The 24384-nt window shown below is 40.7% G+C and overlaps 1 protein-coding gene across 1 annotated transcript in view; it reads left to right on the top strand.

Annotated features, from left to right (window-relative positions):
- The first annotated feature begins 680 nt into the window (after positions 1–680).
- Positions 681–24384, top strand: part of LOC140846734 (bromodomain adjacent to zinc finger domain protein 2B-like) — a 118295-nt gene continuing 94591 nt past the window's right edge. The window contains exons 1-3 of the mRNA XM_073224324.1: positions 681–915; positions 18696–18790; positions 19766–19882. The gene's annotated coding sequence lies outside the window, so the exon portion shown is untranslated. The remainder of the gene's footprint in view (positions 916–18695; positions 18791–19765; positions 19883–24384) is intronic.

Raw genomic sequence — 24384 nt, forward strand, 5'->3', positions numbered from 1 at the left:
GGAACTTATCCATTTTTTTCTAGCGAGCCAAATATATTGCCATATAATTTTACATACTTATCTCTTCAATCCTTTGTATTTCAGTGGTGTCACTTGTAACTTCTCTTTAAATTTCTATTTCTGATTTTGAGTCCTGTCCTTTTTATTTCTTGATAAGTCTAGGTAAGTATTTACCCATTTTGTTTGTCTTCAAAGAATCAGTTGTTCGTTTCATTGTTCTTTTACATTTTTTTAAAGTGTTTGTTTCATTTACTTGCACTGTGATTTAATTTTTTTCCTTCTACTTTGTATCTTCTAACTTTTGCCGTTGGTCGGGGGCGGGCCTGCGCCGTGGCGCCTCGCGCTCATTGGCTGTGAGGGCCGTCTGTCGGGGACGGGCAGCCACTGGGCTCAGAAAGCGTTAAGTCCGGCGGCTGCGCAGTAGCTGCAGGCGCTGCCGCCGCTGTATTCAACAGTAGTGTCCCGAGCTCCGCTGAGAGAAGCAGTTCCTGCCAGCTCCTCCGTGTTTCGTTTCGCCGGCCCGAGCAGGAGCGGCCCGCGCCATCCCTTCCGCGCAGTGGGTCCGCGGAGACCAGATGTTGAGCGTACTGGGCGGCGCCATCCTCTCGGCGCGCATGCGGGGGCGGCAGCGACCTCGCTGCAAGCGTCGTATCTCCGCCTCGCGCCCGCTGGGATCTCGGCGCTGCCTGCACTCGCCCCTTCTTGGCTCTCCCGCGGCGGGCGGAGGGCGGCTGTCAGCATGACCGCAGCGCCGCGCGTGGTGATCATCAGCCCGGACTTGGAGCCGCTGCCCTGGCCGGACTTCAGAGAGCTCGGCGGAGACGCGGCTCCCACTGCCGCGCATCTTCGTTGGAGGGTCCAGATCGTGCCCTACTAAGGGGTGAAGGCGACAGCGACAGCTGTGCGGGTTGGAAGGTATGTGGCCGCGGGGCACAGCGGGAACCCGACGGGGCGCAGGGACCACTGCCTCCGTGTGAAGGTGTCGGGGAGCCTGACGTGGGGGCGACCGTGCACGTTGCTCGGCGGGCAGCTCGTGGCCCGCGGGGCTGGGAAGCGGCCAAAGCGGGTGGTGGGTTCCCGGGGCCGGGGGTCTGGAGTTCGCGCGCTCCGCCGGAGGGGCCGCCTAGGAAGGGAGGGAGCGGAGCAGGTGCGCTCGGTGCAGACGTCCTAGCGGCGGAGGCGCCGGGGAGGGGGAAGGGGGGGCCCCCGCCGGAGCCGCTGCTCCTCCTTCCGGGCCCGGGTGGTGAGGGTGGCTGCTCTCCGCCCCGCGACACGCGTCCGCCCGGGACGGGGCCGCAGGCGGAGGGGACGGGCCGCGCCGCGCAGACGGGAGGCCGGTAAGCGTTTTGCCGTGTGTGGATTTTCTCGGCGGGGTCCTCGACGGCGCGGGCCGGACGGGCTGAGGTTCAAGTGTGACCCGCGGCGGGTCAGAGGCCGCCCATACGCAGCGCCGTTAGAATTAAAATTTTTCACGAGGCACCTCCGTGTGTTTTCTTTGAATGAAGTTTCTTTACTTTGGAACTGTCAGGGCATTTTCTTGTATTTAGAAATTCGTATTTCTCTGTGTTTTCGGTTTGTAATCTGCAGCTGAGTAGTTTATAACTAGCCACAGAGATTCTGAGACAGGGACCGTAGGGTGTAGTCAGTAGCGTGAGGGCCTCTGGAAAAAGACCCCTACCAAAACTGGGAAATATTCAACAATTCAGCAAAGTCCGATTCACATGAATTCTCTAACGTAAAATACCAAATTAGGAGTATAAGCATTCCTCAGTGAAGATTAGTTAAAACTAAAAAGCCAGGACTAACGGGGACTGAAATGTATGTTTAAACATTCCCCAGATAAGAAAATACCGCCACATAGCCCACGTCTTCATTGTGTCAATTAAATAAGGCTATTGTAAAATTTACTTCAGACTGCTAAAAGGCCCAGTTTATCTTTAACTTTGCCCAGATGCTGCTTTTCCTCCCACAGCCCCTAATCAAGCAATGTATATTACCCCATCCACAGAGAACGTAGTAAAAGGCAGGAAGCAACCTGTCTTAAAGATAAAATTGCATTTTTTTTTTGAGAGGGCATCTCTCATATTTATTGATCAAATGGTTGTTAACAACAATAAAATTCAGTATGGGGGGGTCAATGCTCAATGTACAATCATTAATCCATCTCAAGCCTAATTCTCGTCAGTCTCCAATCTTCTGAAGCATAACGAACAAGTTCTTACATGGTGAATGAAATCTTACATAGTGAATAAATTCTTACATGGTGAACAGTACAAGGGCATTCATCACAGAAACTTTCGGTTTTGATCACGCATTATGACCTATAAACAATCAGGTCAAATATGAATATTCGTTTGATTTTTGTACTTGATTTATATGTTGATCCCACATTTCTCCCTTTATTATTATTATTATTTTTATTTTTAATAAAATGCTGAAGTGGTAGGTAGATGCAAGATAAAGGTAGAAAACATAGTTTAGTGCTGTAAGAGGGCAAATGTAGATGATCAGATGATCAGGTGTGTGCCTATGGACTAAGTATTAATCCAGGCTAGACAAGGGCAGCAAGACATCCACGGATGCAGAAGATTTCTCTCAAAGCAGGGGGGGTGAGGTTCTGAGCCTCACCTCTGTTGATCCCCAAATTCTCACCTGATGGCCCCCCTGCGACTGTGCCTGTCTTAGGTTGTTCCTCCCTTGAGGAATCTTACCCGTCTCTGGCTAACCAGTCATCTTCCGGGGCCATACAGGGAAACGTAAAGTTGGTAAGTGAGAGAGAAGCCATATTGTTTGAAAAGGTTAGCTTTTTACTTCTTTGCAGATTTATGCCCTGTGGCTTCTATGCCCAGCACTTGTCTCGAGGTATCTTTACCACCTGGAGGAATTATGATACTCGGTAAATTCGATATGAGGCACGAATTCTATTTAAGGGTTGTAATTAGGAAGGAAGAAGAAAAGCTATAGATGTAGCATATGGTAGGAAACATGGGAGGATTGATTATTTCTTTGACATATCTTCTTGTAGAGTACCTTAAGTATGTATAGGTTTTAAACTACTAACTAATTTGCACACACATATTAACATAATAGGAATACAGTGACATAAACAAAGCAAATCTATAATTACCATCTATCTCCAGTGAAGCCAAGAAAACCATTTAGGCACCCTAGGCATTTGTGAAAATTTATCTATGATATGATAGATATTGTCCAACTGTACTTGAACAGTCTGAGAAAAATCAGACAAATTAAAGCAGCCCATTTCTGGGATCTGTTCACATCCCGTATGTTCTTTTAACCGTAGATAGTCTATAGTCATGAGATTTTGGAGTGCTACAACTTGCACCCCTCCCAACTCCTGGTTGAGTTCCAACAGTACAGATCCTGTCAAATTCGTTGTCTCACTGTATGCAAATGCCAGCCTAGACATCTCCCTCCTCATTCCTATGGCAACCCCAGGAGACGGTGGGCTGGATGCAGCCACAACCGCAGCATTGTCCGGATCCCTGTGGAGGCTTTTTGATGATCATCCCCCGGCACGAGTCCTCCAGAGAGTGCTGATGCCGGAAGCTCCTCATATCATATCTTAGTTCATTTTCTGGTATCCAAGCTAGGCCTTGATCTTCTGCATAAAAACAAACAGACCCTTTGCCCACGCTTTGACATGCCCTCTATACCACTGTGCAGAACTCATGGGAGGTCAGCACACAGTAACTGCTTTTTTTTTTTTTTTTTATTAAGAGAAAGGAATATTATCAGAAAAGAATACCTCCATAGCTGATCATCTGACACCCTTTAAGTGATCAACATTAAGGATATTTAAAGCATGCGTTGATCTTTTATTTATGAATAGTTTTATCCTATCAAGGAGTAATCCCCCTTTTCTTTCTTTCTTTCTTTTTTTTTTTTAATTTTTAATCTACACTTACATGAAGAATACTATGTTTACTATGCTCTCCCCTATATCAGGTCCCCCCTAACAACCACATTATGGTTACAGTCCATCAGCTTAGCAAAATGTTGTAGAGTCACTACGTGTCCTCTCTGTGTTGTGCAGCCCACCCTCTCCTTTCTCCCTCCCCCCATGCATGCTAATCTTAATACCCCCTTCTTCTTCCTTATCCCTCCCTGCCCACCAATCCTCCCCAGTTCCTTTCCCTTTCGTACCTGTTAGTCCATTTTTGGGTTCTGTAATTCCGCTGCTGTTTTGTTCCTTCAGTTTTTCCTTTGTTCCTATACTCCTCAGATGAGTGAAATAATTTGGTATTTCTCTTTCTCCGCTTGGCTTATTTCACTGAGCATAATACTCTCCAGCTCCATCCGTGTTGCTGCAAATGGTTGGATTTTTCCACTTCTTATGGCTGAGTAGTATTCCATTGTGTATATGTACCACATCATCTTTATCCATTCATCTACCGATGGACATTTAGGTTGCTTCCAATTCTTGGCTATTGTAAATAGTGCTGCGATAAACATAGGGGTGCATCTGTCTTTCTCAAACTTGATTGCTGCGTTCTTAGGGTAAATTCCTAGGAGTGGAATTCCTGGGTCAAATGGTAGGTCTGTTTTGAGCATTTTGATGAACCTCCATACTGCTTTCCACATGGTTGAACTAATTTACATTCCCACCAGCAGTGTAGGAGGGTTCCCCTTTCTCCACAGCCTCACCAACATTTGTTGTTGTTTGTCTTTTGGATGGCAGCTATCCTTACTGGTGTGAGGTGATACCTCATTGTAGTTTTAATTTGCATTTCTCTGATAATTAGCGATGTGGAGCATCTTTTCATGTGTCTCTTGGCCATCTGTATTTCTTTTTTAGAGAACTGTCTGTTCAGTTCCTCTGCCCATTTTTTAATTGGGTTATTTGTTTTTTGTTTGTTGAGGCGTGTGAGCTCTTTATATATTCTGGACGTCAAGCCTTTATCGGATCTGTCATTTTCAAATATATTCTCCCTTACTGTAGGGTTCCTTTTTGTTCTATTGATGGTGTCTTTCGCTGTACAGAAGCTTTTCAGCTTAATGTAGTCCCACTTGCTCATTTTTGCTGTTGTTTTCCTTGCCCGGGGAGATATGTTCAAGAAGAGGTCACTCATGTTTATGTCTAAGAGGTTTTTGCCTATGTTTTTTTCCAAGGTTTCATGACTTACATTGAGGTCTTTGATCCATTTTGAGTTTACCTTTGTATATGGGGTTAGACAATGGTCCAGTTTCATTTTCCTACATGTAGCTGTCCAGTTTTGCCAGCACCATCTGTTGAAGAGACTGTCATTTTGCCATTGTATGTCCATGGCTCCTTTATCAAATATGAATTGACCATGTATGTTTAGGTTCATTTCTGGAGTCTCTAATCTGTTCCACTGGTCTGTGGCTCTGTTCTTGTGCCAGTACCAAATTGTTTTGATTACTATGGCTTTGTAGTAGAGCTTGAAGTTGGGGAGTGAGATCCCCCCCTACTTTATTCTTCTTTTTCAGGATTGCTTTGGCTATTCGGGGTCTTTGGTGTTTCCATATGAATTTTTGAATTATTTGTTCCAATTCATTGAAGAATGTTGCTACTAATTTGAGAGGGATTGCATCAAATCTGTATATTGCTTTGGGCAGGATGGCCATTTTGACGATATTAATTCTTCCTAGCAATGAGCATGGGATGAGTTTCCATTTATTAGTGTCCACTTTAAGTTCTCTTAAGAGTGACTTGTAGTTTTCAGAGTATAAGTCTTTCACTTCTTTGGTTAGGTTTATTCCTAGGTATTTTATTCTTTTTGATGCAGTGGTGAATGGAATTGTTTTCCTGATTTCTCTTTCTATTGGCTCATTGTTAGTGTATAGGAAAGCTACAGATTTCTGTGTGTTAATTTTGTATCCTGCAACTTTACTGTATTCCGATATCAGTTCTAGTAGTTTTGGAGTGGAGTCTTTAGGGTTTTTTATGTACAGTATCATATCATCTGCAAATAGTGACAGTTTATCTTCTTCTTTACCAATCTGGATTCCTTGTATTTCTGTGTTTTGTGTGATTGCCGTGGCTAGGACCTCCAGTACTATGTTAAATAACAGTGGGGAGAGTGGGCATCCCTGTCTGGTTCCCAATCTCAGAGGAAATGCTTTCAGCTTCTCACTGTTCAGTATAATGCTGGCTGTGGGTTTATCATATATGGCCTTTATTATGTTGAGGTACTTGCCCTCTATTCCTATTTTGCTGAGAGTTTTTATCATGAATGGATGTTGAATTTTGTCAAATGCTTTTTCAGCATCTATCATGTGGTTTTTGTCTTTCTTTTTGTTGGTGTGGTGGATGATGTTGATGGATTTTCGAATGTTGTACCATCCTTGCATCCCTGGGATGAACCCCACTTGGTCATGGTGTATGATCCTTTTGATATACTGTTGAATTCTGTTTGCTAATATTTGATTGAGTATTTTTGCATCTACATTCATCAGGGATATTGGTCTGTAATTTTCTTTTTTGGTGGGGTCTTTGCCTGGTTTTGGTATTAGGGTGATGTTGGCTTCATAGAGTGAGTTTGGGAGTATTCGTTCTTCTTCTATTTTGTGGAACACTTTAAGGAGAATGGGTATTATGTCTTCCTTGTGTGTCTGATAAAATTCCGAGGTAAATCCATCCGGCCCCGGGGTTTTGTTCTTGGGTAGTTTTTTGATTACCTTTTCAATTTCTTTGCTCGTGTTTGGTTTGTTTAACTTTTGTGTTTCTTCCTTGGTCAGTCTTGGGAGGTTGTATTTTTCTAGGAAGTTGTCCATTTCTTCTAGGTTTTCCAGCTTCTTGGCATATAGGTTTTCATAGTAGTCTTTAATAATTCTTTGTATTTCTGTGGAGTCTGTCGTGATTTTTCCATTCTCATTTCTGATTATGTTGATTTGTGTTGATTCTCTTTTTCTCTTAATAAGTTGGGCTAGAGGCTTATCTATTTTGTTTATTTTCTCGAGGAACCAGCTCTTGGTTTCGTTGATTTTTGCTATTGCTTTATTCTTCTCAATTTTGTTTATTTCTTCTCTGATCTTTATTATGTCCCTCCTTCTGCTGACTTTAGGCCTCATTTGTTCTTCTTTTTCCAGTTTTGATAATTCTGATGTTAGACTATTCATTTGGGAGTGTTCTTCCTTCTTCAAGTGTGCCTGGATTGCTATATACTTTCCTCTTAAGACTGCTTTCGCTGCATCCCACAGAAGTTGGGGCTTAGTATTGTAGTTGTCATTTGTTTCTATATATTCCTTGATCTCTATTTTGATTTGTTCATTGATCCATTGATTCTTTAGTAGCATGTTGTTAAGCCTCCATGTGTTTCTGAGCCTTTTTGATTTCTTTGTAGAATTTATTTCTACTTTTATACCTTTGTGGTCTGAAAAATTGGTTGGTAGAATTTCAATATTTTGAAATTTACTGAGGCTCTTTTTGTAAGCTAGTATGTGGTCTATTCTGGAGAATGTTCCATGTGCACTTGAGAAGAATGTATATCCTGTTGCTTTTGGATGTAGAGTTCTATAGATGTCTATTAGGTCCATCTGTTCTAGTGTGTTGTTCAGTGCCTGTGTGTCCTATCTTATTTACTGCCCGGTGGATCTATCCTATGGGGTGAGTGGTGTGTTGATGTCTCCTAAAATAAATGCATTGCAGTGTATTTCCCTCTTTAGTTCTGTTAGTATTTGCTTCACATATGCTGGTGCTCCTGTATTGGGTGCATATATATTTAGAATGGTTATATCTTCTTGTTGGACTGAGCCCTTTATCATTATGTAGTATCCTTCTTTTTCTCTTGTTACTTTCTTTGTTTTGAAGTCTATTTAGTCTGATATTAGTACTGCAACCCCTGCTTTCTTCTCACTGTTGTTTGTCTGAAATATGTTTTTCCATCCCTTGACTTTTAGTCTATGCTTATCTTTGGGTTTAAGGTGAGTTTCTTGTAAGCAGCATATAGATGGGTCTTGCTTTTTTATCCATTCTATTACTCTGTGTCTTTTGATTGGTGCATTAAGTCCATTTACATTTAGGGTGACTATTGAGAGATATGTATTTATTGCCAATGCAGGCTTTAGATTCGTGGTTACCAAAGTTTCAAGGTTAGCTTCTTTAGTATCTTACTGCCTAACTTAGCTCGCTTATTTTGCTGTTATATACACTGTCTGGAGATTCTTTTCTTCTCTCCCTTCTTATTCCTCCTCCTCCATTCTTCATATGTTGTGTGTTTTGTTCTGTGCTCTTTTTAGTGGTGCTCCCATCTAGAGCAGTCACTGTAGGATGCCCTGTAGAGGTGGTTTGTGGGAAGCAAATTCCCCCAGCTTTTGCTTGTCTGGGAATTGTTTAACCCCGCCATCATATTTAAATCATAGTCGTGCTGGATACAGTATCCTTGGTTCAAGGCCCTTCTGTTTCATTGCATTAAGTATATCATGCCGTTCTCTTCTGGCCTGTAGGATTTCTGTCGAGAAGTCTGATGTTAGCCTGATGGGTTTTCCTTTATAGGTGACCTTTTTCTCTCTAGCTGCCTTTAAAACTCTTTCCTTGTCCTTGATCCTTGCCATTTTAATTACTATGTGTCTTGGTGTTGTTCTTCTTGGATCCTTTCTGTTGGGGGTTCTGTGTAATTCCATGCTCTGTTCGATTATTTCCTCCCCCAGTTTGGGGAAGTTTTCAGCAATTATTTCTTCAAAGAGACTTTCTGTCCCTTTTCCTCTTTCTTCTTCTTCTGGTATCCCTATAATACGAATATTATTCCTTTTGGCTTGGTCACATAGTTCTCTTAGTGTTGTTTCATTCCTGGAGATCCTTTTATCTCTCTCTATGTCAGCTTCTATACGTTCCTGTTCTCTGGCTTCTATTCCTTCAATGGCCTCTTGCATCTTATCCATTCTGCTTATAAATCCTTCCAGGGATTGTTTCACTTCTGTGGTCTCCTTCCTGACATCTGTGATCTCCCTCCGGACTTCATCCCACTGCTCTTGCATTTTTCTCTGCATCTCATCCCATTGCTCTTGCATTTTTCTCTGCATCTCTGTCAGCATGTTCATGATTTTTATTTTGAATTCTTTTTCAGGAGGACTGGTTAGGTCTGTCTCCTTCTCAGGTGTTGTCTCTGTGATCTTTGTCTGCCTGTAATTTTGCCTTTTCATGGTGATAGAGATAGTTTGCAGAGCTGTTACAAGTGACCGCTGGAAGAGCTTCCCTTCTTGTTGGGTTGTGGCCTTCCTCTCCTGGGAGAAAAGCAACCTCTAGTGGCTTGTGCTGGGCAGCTGTGTGCAGACAGGGCTTCTGCTTCCTGCCCAGTTGCTATGGGGTTTATCTCTGCTGTTGCTGTGGGCGTGGCCTGGCTGGGGCTGCTCCTCCAAAATGGTGGAGTCCCGTTGGAGGGGGAGCGGCCGGGGGGCTATTTATCTCCGTAAGGGGCCTCTGTGCTCCCTGCTGCCCAGGGGGTTAGAGTGCCCAGAGATCCCCAGAGTCCCTGCCTCTGGTCTAAGTGACCTGTCCTGCCCCTTTAAGACTTCCAAAAAGCACTCTCCAAACCAAACAACAACAGCAACAATGAGAGAGGGAACAGAAAAAAAAAAAGGTAAAAAACACGCGATTTTTTTTTTGTCCTCAGGCGCCGGTCCCAGGCACCCACTCACTGGTCCTGCTGCCCTGTCTCCCTAGCACCAGGGTCCCTGTCCCTTTAAGGCTTCCAAAAAGCACTCACCAAAAAGAGGGAAAAAAAATAAAGGGAAAAACGCGCGATTTCCTCCGTCCTCAGGCGCCAGTCTCAGGCACCCGCCCATCGGTCCTGCTGCTCTGCCTCCCTAGCACCAGGGTCCCTGTCCCTTTAAGGCTTACAAAAAGCACTCACCAAAAAGAGAAAAAAAATAAAGAAAGGGGAAAACGCGTGATTTCCTCGGTCGTCAGGTGCCGGTCTCAGGCACCCGCCCACCGGTCCCGCAGGGAAAAATGCAGGATATTCTTTGTCCTCAGGCACCGGTCCCAGGCACCCGCTCACCAGTCCCACCACACTGCCTCCCTAGCAACGGGGTCCCTGTCCCTTTAAGGCTTCCAAAAAGCACTCGCCAAAAAAAAAAGAAAACCGCTCTGGTTTCTTTCCATCTGCCGGGAGCCGGGGGGTGAGGCGCTCGGGTCCCATGGGGCCGGGGCTTGTATCTTACCCCCTTCGCAAGGCGCTGGGTTCTTGCAGGTGTGGATGTGGTCTGGATGTTGTCCTGTGTCCTCTGGTCTCTATTTTAGGAAGATTTTTCTTTGTTATATTTTCATAGCTCTATGTGTTTTTGGGAGGAGATTTCCACTGCTCTACTCACGCCGCCATCCTGGCTCCGCCTCCAAGATTGCATTTTAACATCCAGGAAGTTAAGTGCCCTGTGACTTCATTGTGTCAATTAAATGAGGCTGTTGTAAAATTTACTTAAGCCAGCTAAAAGGCCCAGTTTATCTTTAACTTAGCCCAGATGCTGCTTTTCCTCCTCCAGCCCTTAATCAAGTGATAGATAACCTGGGCAATTAATATGGCAAGTAAGCCCAGCCACAGACAATGTAGTAAAAGGCAGGAAGCATCTCATCTAAAAGATAAGATTGCATTTAACACCCAGGAAGTTAAACCGGTAAGATTCTTTTTTTTTTTTAAGGTGTTATTGATGTACACTCCTGTGAAGGTTTCACATAAAAAAAATGTGGTTACTACATTCACACATACTATCTAGTCCCCCCATCATACCCCACTGCAGTCACTGTCCCATCAGCGTAGTAAGATCCCAGAAGTAATTAAATTGCTCTAACACCTGCAGTTAATTTTGCTCCCATAGTACTATATTTATATAGATTTTTTGGCACTTACTATGTTCAATGTATTATCTTCCCAAAGTGTTAAGTAACTACTTTGTCCATTTATATTGCCTTTGTAAAACTTAACATAATGTCTTAAATATGGTAGGCATACTATTAACTAAAATAATTTAATTGAAAATAATATATTGATTAAAACCAACCTCAGCAATTGGAGTATTTGGGGAAGAGGTCTATTTGAATTAGAGAATATGCTTAATTATATAATTATATGTAGTGGTCTTTAAAATACCATAGAATAAATTAAACTAAATAGAATAGTAGGTTTCTATAAAGAGATCTTTAGGGCTCACTTTGATCAATGAACTTTACTTGTGATTAGTTAACAGTTATTCAGTTTGTTTTTCAGACTTTTATGTAGTTCCTTTAAGGCCGAGTTTTCCAAAGTGCACTCTGAGGAATCCAATCAGTTGGTTCTGTTGAGATGCTTTGGCTACTGCTGGATGCCTTCCTTGCCCCAAAGTACAGCCCTTTATTTGTATTTTACTATACTGGGCTCCTTCCTAAACAAGATTTTATTTAGGAAAGACTCTTCTGATGAAATTGTTTAAAATAATCGCTGAGTGTAAATACTTCAACTTTATCCATATATTTAAGGTTTTCCAAGATCTTACAAAAAGATATTCCCTCTTACTCCTTTATTACCACAAACTGCAGATCAGTAGTTTATAATGAATATGGGACTTGAAAAAGTTAAGCAAATGATATGTAGTGGGCTTTGGGTATAGCAAGTAAGCTGTCTGTTCTCTGAATATTCTGTATCTGAATTTGAATTTTTGAGTTGTTAGAATATCAGAAATTACTGGAATTGGTATACAAATTGTTAGCTAGGCTGAAGAATTTTCTGTATCATGGCTTGTAAATTTTAATATGTGTAAGATTCTGATTCAGTACATGTAGGCTGGGGCTTGAAGTTCTGATTTTCTTAAAAAAAAAAAAAAGTTTCAGCATTGCTGGACTGTGGGCCACATTTTGACTAGCAAGGAGCTAGCTGACTTTAAAGCCTATCGCTACATTTTAGGATTGCAGTCTTGGCCCTAGATAGCAGGCTTTCATTATTACAGTAGACATTTCCTTAAACTGCCTGTTTCTCTACAGTCTGATTTATATTTTGTCATTTTAATAGAAAATTTTGGCTGTAGCTCCAGGAGTAAGGCATGGGGAGCTCCCCTCCAGAAACTAATTCCAGTGAAACCAAAGTAAGTCAAGGGAAAGGGCAGGTTGGGAGAAATCATTGTTAATGCTCACAGCTCCAGGTGTCCTCTCGGCCACTGCACACATGCGCTTTATTTTGTTTGGCTGAGGCTGTTTTAGTTGGTATTGGTATAAGTACTGCTTTTTTTTTAAGCAATTGTTATTATCATGAATTAACAGCAACTATGTGCCACAGCAGGTTAAGCTGTTAATTTTATCTGTAGCACATGTGAATTGAAAACCTAATTTGTGTAAACAACCAATGAGACAGTTATTTAGCTAAATAGATTATACTCAAAAAGAAATAAATCAATTTTGAGGGTCATTATTTTATTTAAAATATATAATATCAACCATTTTCATAGTCTTGGGCTTTATAGAAAATTATGATAACTAAATCATAGATTTAAATAATAGTTTTTTAAGAAAACTCAGTATTACTTAGTTTTGATAAATGAAAATTAGTAATTAACTTTGTAGACCAGGACAGCAGAGCAGTTTTGGGGGAAAAATTACAATTTTTATCTAAACACATTAGAATAATTTTCATACTGATAGTTATTATGTCAGCCCTACAGTATTTCACTTAATTGTCAGTAGTAGAAATTGCTGGAGGAATTGCATTATTACATACTGCATATATTATTACATTATTGCATATATCAGTAGTATCCAAGTAGGTACTAACATTGCTATAAAAGTTTTCATGTGGAGTTTATGTCAGATGTTGCAATTCTGAGTAGGAATAAACTTCCTTTGTTTGTTCTGGTAGCATCCATTGATTTTTTTTTTCTCAAAGATACTTTAATAGTGCTGATAGAAGTAGAACAGTTAGAATTTACATTAAAAATAAATGTGATGAATAGAAAGCACTACACTACATTATAGCCTTGATTTTTCTTTACCAAAGTTCCAAAATCTAAAGGACAAAAATACTGACAAGGTCAAGAAAAAAATGAAAGAAAGAAAAAGAAAATGACACCGAGGTCTTGGTTTAATACATATGTGTTCCATCCAGGTGGATGGTTAATTTCATTAGCAAATCTCATTGTTGTGCAATGTCTGTTCTTCTGCAGTAAAATGAATATTACATTCTCACAGGCTCTGTGTATCTATTTAATGTTGCATTAAATGAATACATACATATTTGTAGCTTTCTTTGGTTTATTCTTTACAGTTTGTCTTTTAAGAAAAAAAAATTGAATTACGTTCTTTTGTTAAATTGGTAAAAGCTTTTCAATTAATATTATAGATGTTTCCTCCGTTCTCTGAAGTAAACAATTTTAAATGGTTAATATAAAATCATTCTAATTATCCTATAACTTTCTAAATTAATCGAATATAATACTGATTGATTTAATCTTATAATTAATAATGAGCTTCTTAAGCCTATGCTTTCAATATATTTTTAAAAGGAGTGTTCTTTTAATTGCAAGAAAAATGTTAAACAAGTGTACGTATTATGCCAAATGTAAATGCCGCTACCTTTTGCAGTACTAAAGATTGTATGTTGAGATCACTAAGGTTTGAATTTTCATAAAATAGGAAATTCAGAAATAACAAATTTCAGTGGCTACACACTGGAAGAGTTCATTTAATAGTAGAAGAGGTTGCCTGGCTCTGGGTTATGTATATGAGTTCAAATATGGATCAAACTGTATTGGATACCATTGTCATTTAATCTAGACATTTTGAGGTCTGACAATAATTCACAAAATCTATTTGGTTTTTGGTAGTGTTCTCAAAAGTTGTCCTCACAACTAAAATTCTTCTGACAATCTTGAAAGTAGAAAAGCCTAAGGTTTGATGTAATATGGATTGATTGTATGCCATTTGGAAATTACCTTTGTGATAAAAAATTGGCCTCTGGCTTACTTGATGAAATCCTAATATCTTACTTACGTTGAATAAGCATAAACTGTTATAAGTATGTAGTTGATTAACGTATCATACTAAGTTAATTTGTACTTAGAGCATTTGCGTTTCATTATTCATAGCGGGTAACGTAAAAACTAGGAATCCCAGTAACTACTAAGGGAAATACTAAAATAATTAGAGAGTAATATAGAGCTGAGTCAAGTAGGATGAGAAGGTTATATGGGCCCAAATAGCCAGGCTTTTGAGAGAGGAGCATCCTGAAAGTGATGAGATTCAAACTGCTAATGAGGTAGGAAAGCAACAGGTGTACAACATGACCATAAAGTGGGCAGTAGGAGAATTTAAATTTGGCATCTTTGGGAGACAGAGAAGAGGAAACCCAACTGTAATGGAAGATACAACTTGCTATTGCCTATTTATTAAATATCAGATTGTAGCATTGCTAAATTTTAGTAGTATTAAGTCCATATATATGGTGTATTGAGATGCTGACATTGTGGACCTTATTTTTTCTTGTATGACAAAATGGGAGATAGGAAATTCTTTTGATACTAATTTTACTGCCTCTTCTCCCCCACCAGTAACGTAAAAATAAAACCTGCCATAAAGTGTGTAAAAGATTCATACTCTAAAAGGAATCTAAATTGGTGTAGACTGAATGGGAAGATATCAGTCTAGAAACTCTTCAGTAAGATTTCTTTACCATTTCTTGGTTAGAAATACCAAATTGAGGAATAAAAATCATCACAGATTGGGCTCCCACTTGCTGAATTAAGCAGGATAATAGAAGGCCCCCTGGAAAAGTAAGACAGGGACTGTTTTAAGTTTTAAATCTTCGGGTAAGATTCCTCAAGGGAGGAACAACCTAAGACAGGCACAGTCGCAGGGGGGCCATCGGGTGAGAAATTGGGGATCAACAGAGGTGAGGCTTAGAACCTCATCCCCCCTGTTTTGAGAGAAGTCTTCTGCATCCGTGGATGTTTTATTGCCCTTGTCTAGCTTGGATTAAACCATAGTCTACAGGCACACACCTGATCATCTACATTTGCTCTCTTACAACACTAAACTATGTTTTCTACCTTTATCTTGCATCTACCTACCACCTCAGCATTTTATTAAAAATAATAATAATAATAAAGGGAGAAATGTGGGATCCACATATAAATCAAGTATAAGAATCAAATGAATATTCATTTTTGACCTGATTGTTTATAGTTCATAATGCGTGATCAAAACCGAAAGTTTCTGTGATGACTGCCCTTGTACTGTTCACTATGTAAGAACTTGTTCGTTATGCTTCAGAAGATTGGAGACTGACGAAAATTAGGCATGGGGTGGATTAATGATTGTGCATTGAGCATTGACTCCCCTATACAGAATTTTATTGTTGTTAGCAACCATTTGATCAATAAATATGAGAGATGCCCTCTCAAAAAAAAAAAAGGTCTCCTTCAAGTGTTTGGACCTATGTATTAGTGTCATCTTCATCTGACCTGGAGCCACAGTTGTCACCTGCATGACCATTTTACTTACTTATCCATCTGAGGAACCTGAATTTAGAAAATGAAATAGGACTTTGGAATATGAAAATGGACTATATAACAAATATCCTGAGGATTGTTAGTATTTGTTTAAAGTCCCAGATGAATACCTTCTGGTGTAACTATTTACTAAAATCAACATACTATAAAAAATGTTTCAAAGCTGATAAATGAATACATATAACCCCAGATTAAATCGTAAAAGGTTTACCAGCAAGATGGTTCATTTTCTGGATAACTGTCCTTATGTTATGACCATAGCTGTGTTGAGGAAATGTTAAAAGAAACTTTCATAGGAAATCTATTACTTAATTTATATAAAGATGCTGTTTAGAAAATTACAGTACTGTCCAGTGTCCTGTTATTGAGAAGTATAGAAGAAATTTCTCTTACCTCTGAGCACTAGGAAAAGCTTTGGTGCTTGTTTGTAAATTACTTTGTATATGGAATGAAAATTTTGTAATTAGATCTTGTTTCCCACTTGATGGGTTGCTGAGAAGCCAAGAGCTGAACCACCCACATTTTAGAGTTGTGCAAGGCCTTAGGTGTTTCTGTGGTCCAACTTTACCTTGTGTTTCATCTTTCTTGCATCCTCTTATTTTCCCTTTATTCATACTAATTTGTATTTTGAAAGCATTCTATTCTACTACTAATATTTCTGTAAGTTATATTAAATAATTTTGGAGTAAGATAGGATATTAATAACTATGTGAAGCTTATTTATTGCAAGGGGAAGGCGAGCAAATAAGAGGAGGAGCCTTTCTTCTTTCTTGTGTACCCTTCCCGGCATCCTCCCTCCTTTATCTTGCACAAATTTCTTAAGTCATGGAGGACTGAACTCTTCTGTGCTTTCTCAGATGTGCAAGGAGGCAGGGAAATCCTTTCTGAGGCTTTTTGCTTGTACAGAGTTACCAGGTATAGTTCGTTAGGCTAAGTGTGCCCTACACGAAAGTGCCTGACTGAGAGAACAAGTAGGGCTAAAATACATCCTAGAGAAGGAAAAGGTGACTTATTCTCATTTGTTGGCTCAGAAAGGGTCTTTTTCTAACTCACAGGGTGATATTATTTGGTTTTTGTCCCTGCCCTTTTGATTGAGTCATAAACTAATACTAAAATTTGATGACTAATGATGAGTTACCTTGAATGAAGCAAAAATTCAAATTTATTGTCTTCAGCCATATATTTCTATTCCATTACCCTCTAAATTTGACTCATTGTGTTGAACTAAGATAGTTATGATCTTTGAAATAGTTGAAATAATAATTTTCTAATTTACAATTCTGTTTTGTTATATGCATTACATAATCAAAGCTACCTATTTAGTAAGAATTATATCGAACTTTCTATAAAGGAAATAAGGGTTGTGTTTGCATTCCAGGTAACAATAGGATGTTTGAAGTATTTGATTTGTTCAGCTGGAACTGTTAACTACTTAGTCATAGTTTTCTGAAAATTTTGTTATTAATGTATCATCGTAGTAAAGGTGGTGATCAGCAACTTGCATCAAGGTTATTCAAGACTGAATAAATACTCTTTTCAAATGACACACAGTTAAGTGTTTGTAATGAAACCTGCTCTGAGATTCTGTACTCCTGCTACAGTCATATCTACTTGGGTGTTATTTTTGTTGTTACAGATTTTATTGTCATTTTGTTTTCTGTATCAGTACATTAGAATTTTATTTTGCAAACACTAAATATAAACCTAAGTATTTGATTTATTAATGCTCACAGGTAAATATTTTAAGTTTTGTTTTTCTGAAGTATGAATTTAAAATGATGCCAGGAATAGCTTCTAGTTGTGTGACTTTTTGATTTGTGTAATTGAGATTTTTTTCTTAAAGGTTGCCACATAAAATCAAAGTATCTCATTTTTCTGGAGCTTATCTTAATAAAAAAATAGGCTTCTTATGCTTTGATTTTTGGTCTCTGATTACAACTTAGAAACTTCTACTTTCATCAAGCAGTTGAAATTCAGAGACTTTTTTTATATTTAGGAGGTTTTGAACAGTTGTTCTTCGTTGTTTATTTTTTAACCTTGCTTTGTCTTTACAATTTACTTGCCAGAAGTAATTAATTAATTTTTTAATTTTTATTTTGTTATCATTAATCTACAATTACATGAATTACATTCTGTTTACTAGGGTCCCCCCTTCACCAAATGCCCCCCACGAACCCCATTATAGTCACTGTCTATAAGCGTAGTAAGATGTTGTAGAATCACTACTTGTCTTCTCTGTTGCACAGCCCTCCCCATGCCCCCCTCATATTATACATGCTACTCGTAAAACCCCCTTTCTTCCCCCACACTTATCCCTCCCTTCCCTCCCATTCTCCCCAGTCCCTTTCCCTTTGGTAACTGTTAGTCCATTCTTGGGTTCTGTGATTCTGCTGCTGTTTTGTTCCTTCCGTTTTTGCTTTGTTCTTATACTCCACAGGAGTGAAATCATTTGCTACTTGTCTTTCTCCACCTGGCTTGTTTTAGTGAGCTTATCACCCTGTAGCTCCATCCATGTTGTTGCGAATGGTGGTAGGATTTGTTTTCTTCTTATGGCTGAATGATATTCCATAGTGTATATGTACCACCTCTTCTTTATCCATTCATCTCCTGATGGACACTGAGGTTGCTTCCATTTCTTGGCTATTGTAAATAGTGCTGCGATCAACATAGGGGTGTATATGTCTCTTTCAAACTGGGCTCCTGCATTCTTAGGGTAAGTTCCTAGGAGAGGTGAGGTATTCCTGGGTCAAATGGTATTTCTGTTTTTTTGGGAACCTCCATACTGCTTCCACAATGGTTGAACTGACTGACATTCCCACCAGCAGTATAGGAGGGTTCCCTTTTCTCCACATCTTTGCCAACATCTGTTGTTGTCTGTCTTCTGGATGGCGGCCATCCTAACTGGTGTGAGGTGATACCCCAGTGTGGTTTTAATGTGCAGTCAGTTCTCTGATGATCAGCGATGTGGAGCATCTTTTCATGTGCCTGTCTGACACCTGAAATTGCTTCTTGGGAGAAGTGTCTGTTCAGATCCTCTGCCCATTTTGTAATTGGATTATTTGCTTTTTGTGTGTTGAGGTGTGTGAGCTCTTAATGCATATTTTGGATGGCAACCCCTTATCGGATATGTTATCTATGAATATATTCTCCCATACTGTAGGATGTCTTTTTGTTCTGCTGATGGTGTTCAAACAGAATCTTATGCCCTCTGCCATTTCATTCCAATTCTAATTTTTTTTTTCCAGAACACCAACTGGACTGAGAAAACTGTTACAAAGAGGAGAAGATGTGATACAGGAACATCGAGCCTAAGATGAGAAGTGAGATGGTGTGGAGACTGGTAGGTAGTATCTTTCCATGTGCTGCTTTCAAGGGTCATAGTGAAAAAAGGTTGCTAAGGAGATAAAGCCCAGGGTGTTGACATCACCTGGTATCGGTGAAGCGACCTAGCCACTAGCCATTAATGGGAAGGCTAGCATGCGGCACTGTTTTATCTTTCCTGTGGAGTCAGATATGCGGCATCCCCCGTTTGCAGTTCTGTCAGACCCTGTGTGGGGCTGTCCTGGCACCAACAGGGGTGGACCTGAGAGCTCCACCTTTCCTGCTGGGCTGTTCCAGCATCCGTCTCAGAACAAGGCCTCAGCAGTGCTCCTGGTAGAGAGAGAGAGAGAATTGTGCTCAAGAGATGGGCACTTTTTTTCTGTAGCTCCATGAGCATGTTCCTGATGTTTATTTTGAGATCTGTTTCAGTAAGATTGATTTGAGTCCTGTTACCAGGTTCCTTTGACGGTTCGTATTTGTAGGTGGTGCCCTGGTGCCCTCTAGCTCCCAGAAGATTTACTCTCTGGAGCTGCTCAGGCCTTTGGGGGGATGGCAGGGGTCACAGGGGAGCGGTGGTGGTGCCCTCCCCTGCCACGAGGAAAGAGGTCCCTCCTGCTTCCCGGCCACAGTGCCCGTCTCCACTGCCAGGGCCAGTTTGTGGAGCATGCAGGGAGAAGCTGCCGTATGTGTGGCCGTCCTCTCGCTGGCCTGGTGCGATGGTGGGGGCCGCCAGTTAGCAATCCAGTGCCGGCGGGGAGGCAGGCCATGTATGAGTCACAGCAGGGTAGGGGGCCTCGGAGCTGCGAGGCCAGCCAGAGGGATGGAGCGACTGGAGCTCCGAAAAGTTCTCCCGCCTGCTGGGCAGAGGGCACCCGGGCAGTTTGGCACACCTGTCCTTTCTCCTTAGTGGCAAGCTCTGGAAGCCTTGTCCCTTTAGCAGCTGTCTCGCTGTTGGCAAGTCTCTCAGACTGCCTGCCTTTCTTTTGTCCCACAGCGGCCGGATGTGAATTCCTGTGTTGTCTCACAAGTGGCTGGAATCTCAAGTCTCTCGAAGTATTCTGCCTGTCTTGGCTTTCCAACCCCACTGATCCTCCAGAGCGCACCACGTATGGTAGGTTTGTGCTCCCAGAGCACATCTCCAGGGCTGGGTGTTCAGCAGTCCTAGGCCTCCACCCCCCTGCCCGGTTCTGTTTCTCTTCCTCCCTCCTGTGAGCTCGGGTGTGGGAAGGGCTTTGGGGTCCCTCTGGATCCTGGCTTTGTACATCACCCTTCTCCTTGAGGTGACAGCCTGCCGCAGCAGCCTTCTTCCCTGCTGCTCTTCCAGGATTTGGTGTAGTTGTTCTGTTTCCGTATTGTACGTATGTATGTGGTTCTGGGAGGAGCTTTCTGCCTCCCCTCTCATGCCACCATCTTTAATCCCATCAGTCCATCTTTTTTTTTTTTCAATTTCCCTTGTGTAGGGTACCTTTCCCCACCCCTTTGACTTGTAGTTTGTCTGTGTCCTTGGATCTCAAGTGAATCTCCTTAAGGGAGCATGTAGGTGGTCCTGAGTTTTCATCCCTTCTTTTAACCCTGTGTCTTTTGATTGGAGCATTGAAAGTCTGTCCTTTCATTCTGATAATTGATAGCTGTGTCCTTATTGCACATTTTTAATTTTTTATTTATTTTTTATTTTGTTATCATTAATATACAATTAGATGAAGAAAATTATGTTTACTAGGCTCCCCCCTTCAAGTCCTCCTCACAAACCCCATTACAGTCACTGTCCATCAGCGTAGTAAGGTGCTGTAGAATCACTGCTTGTCTTCTCTGTGTTGTACAGCCTTCCCCATGCCCCCCCCAACACATTATACATGTTAATCGTAGTACGTCCTCTTTTTACCTGCCCTTATCCCACCCTTCCCACCCATCCTCCCCAGTCCCTTTCCCTTTGGTAACTGTTAGTCCATTCTTGGGTTCTGTGATTCTGCTGCTGTTTTGTTCCTTCAGTTTTTCTTTGTTCTTATACTCCACATATGAGTGAAATCATTTGGTACTTGTCTTTCTCCACCTGGCTTATTTCACTGAGCATAATACCCTCTAGCTCCATCCATATTGTTGCAAATGGTAGGATTTGTTTTCTTCTTATGGCTGCTTATTGCACTTTTTTAACTGGATTTCATTCTTTTTTGTTTGTAGTTTCGCTCTGCTCTTTCATCATTGCTCTCCTGGTTATGAGCAATAGCTTTGTTATAATTGATATGTATCTATGTCTATCTGTCATCTATTACCTGTCATCTATCTATCTAATCATCTATCTGTCATCTTTCTATCTCTATCTATCTATCTGTGTATCTATCATCTGTCATCATCTTTTTGTCTGCCCATCTCTCCTTATGTACAGAACAGTTAACAACATAGCTTATATGTCACTTCCCTACATTATGCTTCCAAAAATCTTGCAAGGTAACTAGGCTGTAGAAATAGCACTGGATTCAGAGACACTTGCAGGTCGAGTCAGCCGCGTGTGCTTATAAAACCAGTAAATGGTGGAGCAGGGACGTCAGCCCATATCTCTGTCCTCGGTCCTCTTTTACCTCCTTATCACTTGCTGACTGTATTCTATCCACATTCATTGACTAAGTGCTCCCTGAAGACCACAAGTATCCTTCCTCTGGGCCTGTTGTAGACAGAAAACTAAACTTGGTCCTTTGCTCACCACCTTGTTTGAGGGACATTGGCGTCACTGCTGATAGGAGGAGAGACAAAAAGGAACACCAAGTTCTAGACAGGAGCAGTTGGGAGGGAGCAAAGAGTGTGTTGTTGAGTGACGTGTTTGAGTGTCCAAACTTCCCTCTTTATCTAGTTATATACTTCTTTACATGTGTAAACATCATGAAATCTACGGATTTCAAAAGCCCAAACACATATTATTACAGCAATTCAGTTGTTGAGATGAGAAAAAATGAGAAGGGCCTCACTATACCACTGAATCTATGACTGCATACTGCTAAAACCAAACAAAAAGAATCCACTGTGGCTGGAAGGGCTCTTTTCTACTCACTGTCTCTCTAGGGACTCAAACAGAATCCTTTTTTTTTTTCAGTTTCACTTGTGTAGGGTACCTGTCCCCACCCCTTCAACTTGTAGTTTGTGTCCTTGGATCTCAAGCGAGTCTCCTGTAAGGGAGCACGTAGATGATCTTGAGTGAGCGATAACTTTGTTTAGTATTATGATTTCCTGTCTACCTACCTATCTATTTATCCATCTATCCATTATCTATCTATCTGTCTATCTATCTAATTATCTATCTATCTATCTAATCTAATCTATCATCTATGTATCTAATTAATCTAATCTATAATCTATATGTATGTATATCTATCTAATCTATCAGTTATCTATGTATGTTATCTATTTTCTCAAGTTTCTCAATGTTCTGTCACTAGGTGCACATTCATTTCTTAACCTTCCCAGTTTAGTGTGCAATCTGTTTCCAGTGAGTCCCAGACTAAGACATACGCATACACATACACAGTAATGGCTTAGTGTGATGTCACATTTCCTCCTTGTATTGACCTGCTTCTCTGAAAGTCAGCATTTCTCTTGGATTTTTTATACAAGTTCACATATATGTAAATGGAAAATTCACCACCAATATGCTGTGCTTGAGTGGACAAACTACCTGAGTTTTATTTCCAACTAATTTTTGTGTCTAAAAATCCTATCATTAGCCACTCAAGCAAAGTAATGAATCGAGAAAATTCTTTTGCAGCAAATATTTATTTAAATGCTTAGAGTTACCTCAATGCCAAGGACATACTATCAATAGAAGACTCAGCAAGTATCATATATACTAGTGCAAGTGATGTATGTAAATGATTTCCTTTGATTATCTCAACAACTCTGTGAAGTACATCTATGAATAAGAATTCACCAGAAGAGTTTGAGGTTAGTGATTTTCCCCAAAGTTACCCGAAGCTGTTAAGTGAGAAACCTGGATTTGCACAGAGTGTTTGATTATAAATAGTCTACACTTAACATCTTCAGCCTCTTGTATCCTCCTCCTTTGGAAATTACAGCTTCAGAAGAGTGGCAGATGTTGTTATGCCAATGATTATATCAAATATACCAACAGTTGATTTGGTAACAAGGGTACAAGTGAGCTGAACAGGTGTTTTAGCAATTGTATAGCAGGAAGAAGCAGTTATGTACTGATGGTACTTAAGCTAAAAAATGAAGGTTAGGAGGTAAGCAGCAGAACAGGGAGTGGAAGAGTATTTCTAATAGAGGAAATCAAGTGGCTACAGGACGTAGAGCAGAAAGAGATGGGGAAATTTGAGGAAAAGATAGAATGTGGCCAGTTATGGCCTCAAACCTAGGAAGAGCGGGGAAAATAGGCCACAGATTATGTCAGTTTAGATAGAGAAGCTCATATGTGGGTTTCCATGTTGAAAATAATGGGAATTTTTAGCAATTACCTGTGTCATGAAAGAGAAGGATGGGTTTAGGAGTAAGACTCCCAAAATGGGAATTTTTATTAAAAAAAATAAGTAAATAGATACCTAGGTTACTTTGTAAGGCTCTGCTGTACCACAGTACTACACACTGGATTGTTTAAACCACAGACATGTATCCTCTCACAGTTTGGAGTCTAGAAGTCTGAGAGTGAAGGGTCACCAGCTGGGTTCCTGCTGAGGGCTATGGCCGGGGGTCTGCTCCATGCCTCTCTCCTAGCTTCTGGTGGGTTTTGGAAATACTTGGCTTATGCAAGTGTTCCCCCATACTCTGTCATGACAGTCACATGCCATTAGGCCTACGTGTATATCTGTGTTCAAACTTCTTTTTTTTTCTTGTTAGTAATCTACAATTACATGAAGAACATTATGTTTACTAGACCCCCGTTCACCAAGTCCCACTCCCACACCCCATTACAGTCACTGTCCATTAGTGTAACAAGATGCTGAAAAAATCACTACTCGTTTTCTCTGTGTTGCACAGCCCTCCCCATGCTACCCCCTACATGCTAATTATACATGATAATCGTAATAACCGCCTTCTTAATCCCTGCCCTTATCCCTCCCTTCGCACCCATACTCTCTAGTCCATTTCCCTTTAGTAACTGTTAGTCCATTCTTGGGTTCTGTGATTCTGCTGCTGTTTTGTTCCTTCAGTTTTCCTTTGTTCTTATACTCCACATATGAGTGAAATCATTTGGGACTTGTCTTTCTCCGCCTGGCTTATTTCGCTGAGCATAATACCCTCTAGCTCCATACATGTTGTTGCAAATGGTAGGATCTGTTTTTTTCTTAATGGTTGAGTAATATTCCATTGTGTATATGTGCCACATCTTCTTTATCCATTCATCTACTGATGGACATTTAGGTTGCTTTCATATCTTGGCTATTGTAAATAGTGCAGCGATAAACATAGGGGTGCATCTGTCTTTTTCAAACTGGAGTGCTGCATTCTTAGGGTAAATTCCTAGAAGTGGAATTCTGGGTCAAATGGTATTTCTATTTTGAGAATTCTGAGCAACCTCCATACTGCTTTCCACAATGGTTGAACTAATTTACATTCCCACCAGCCTTGCATTCTTCTTGTTGATGTGGTGGATGATGTTGATGGATTTTT

This window comes from Manis javanica, chromosome 16 (genome assembly GCF_040802235.1).
Source record: "Manis javanica isolate MJ-LG chromosome 16, MJ_LKY, whole genome shotgun sequence".
Taxonomy (NCBI): domain Eukaryota; kingdom Metazoa; phylum Chordata; class Mammalia; order Pholidota; family Manidae; genus Manis; species Manis javanica.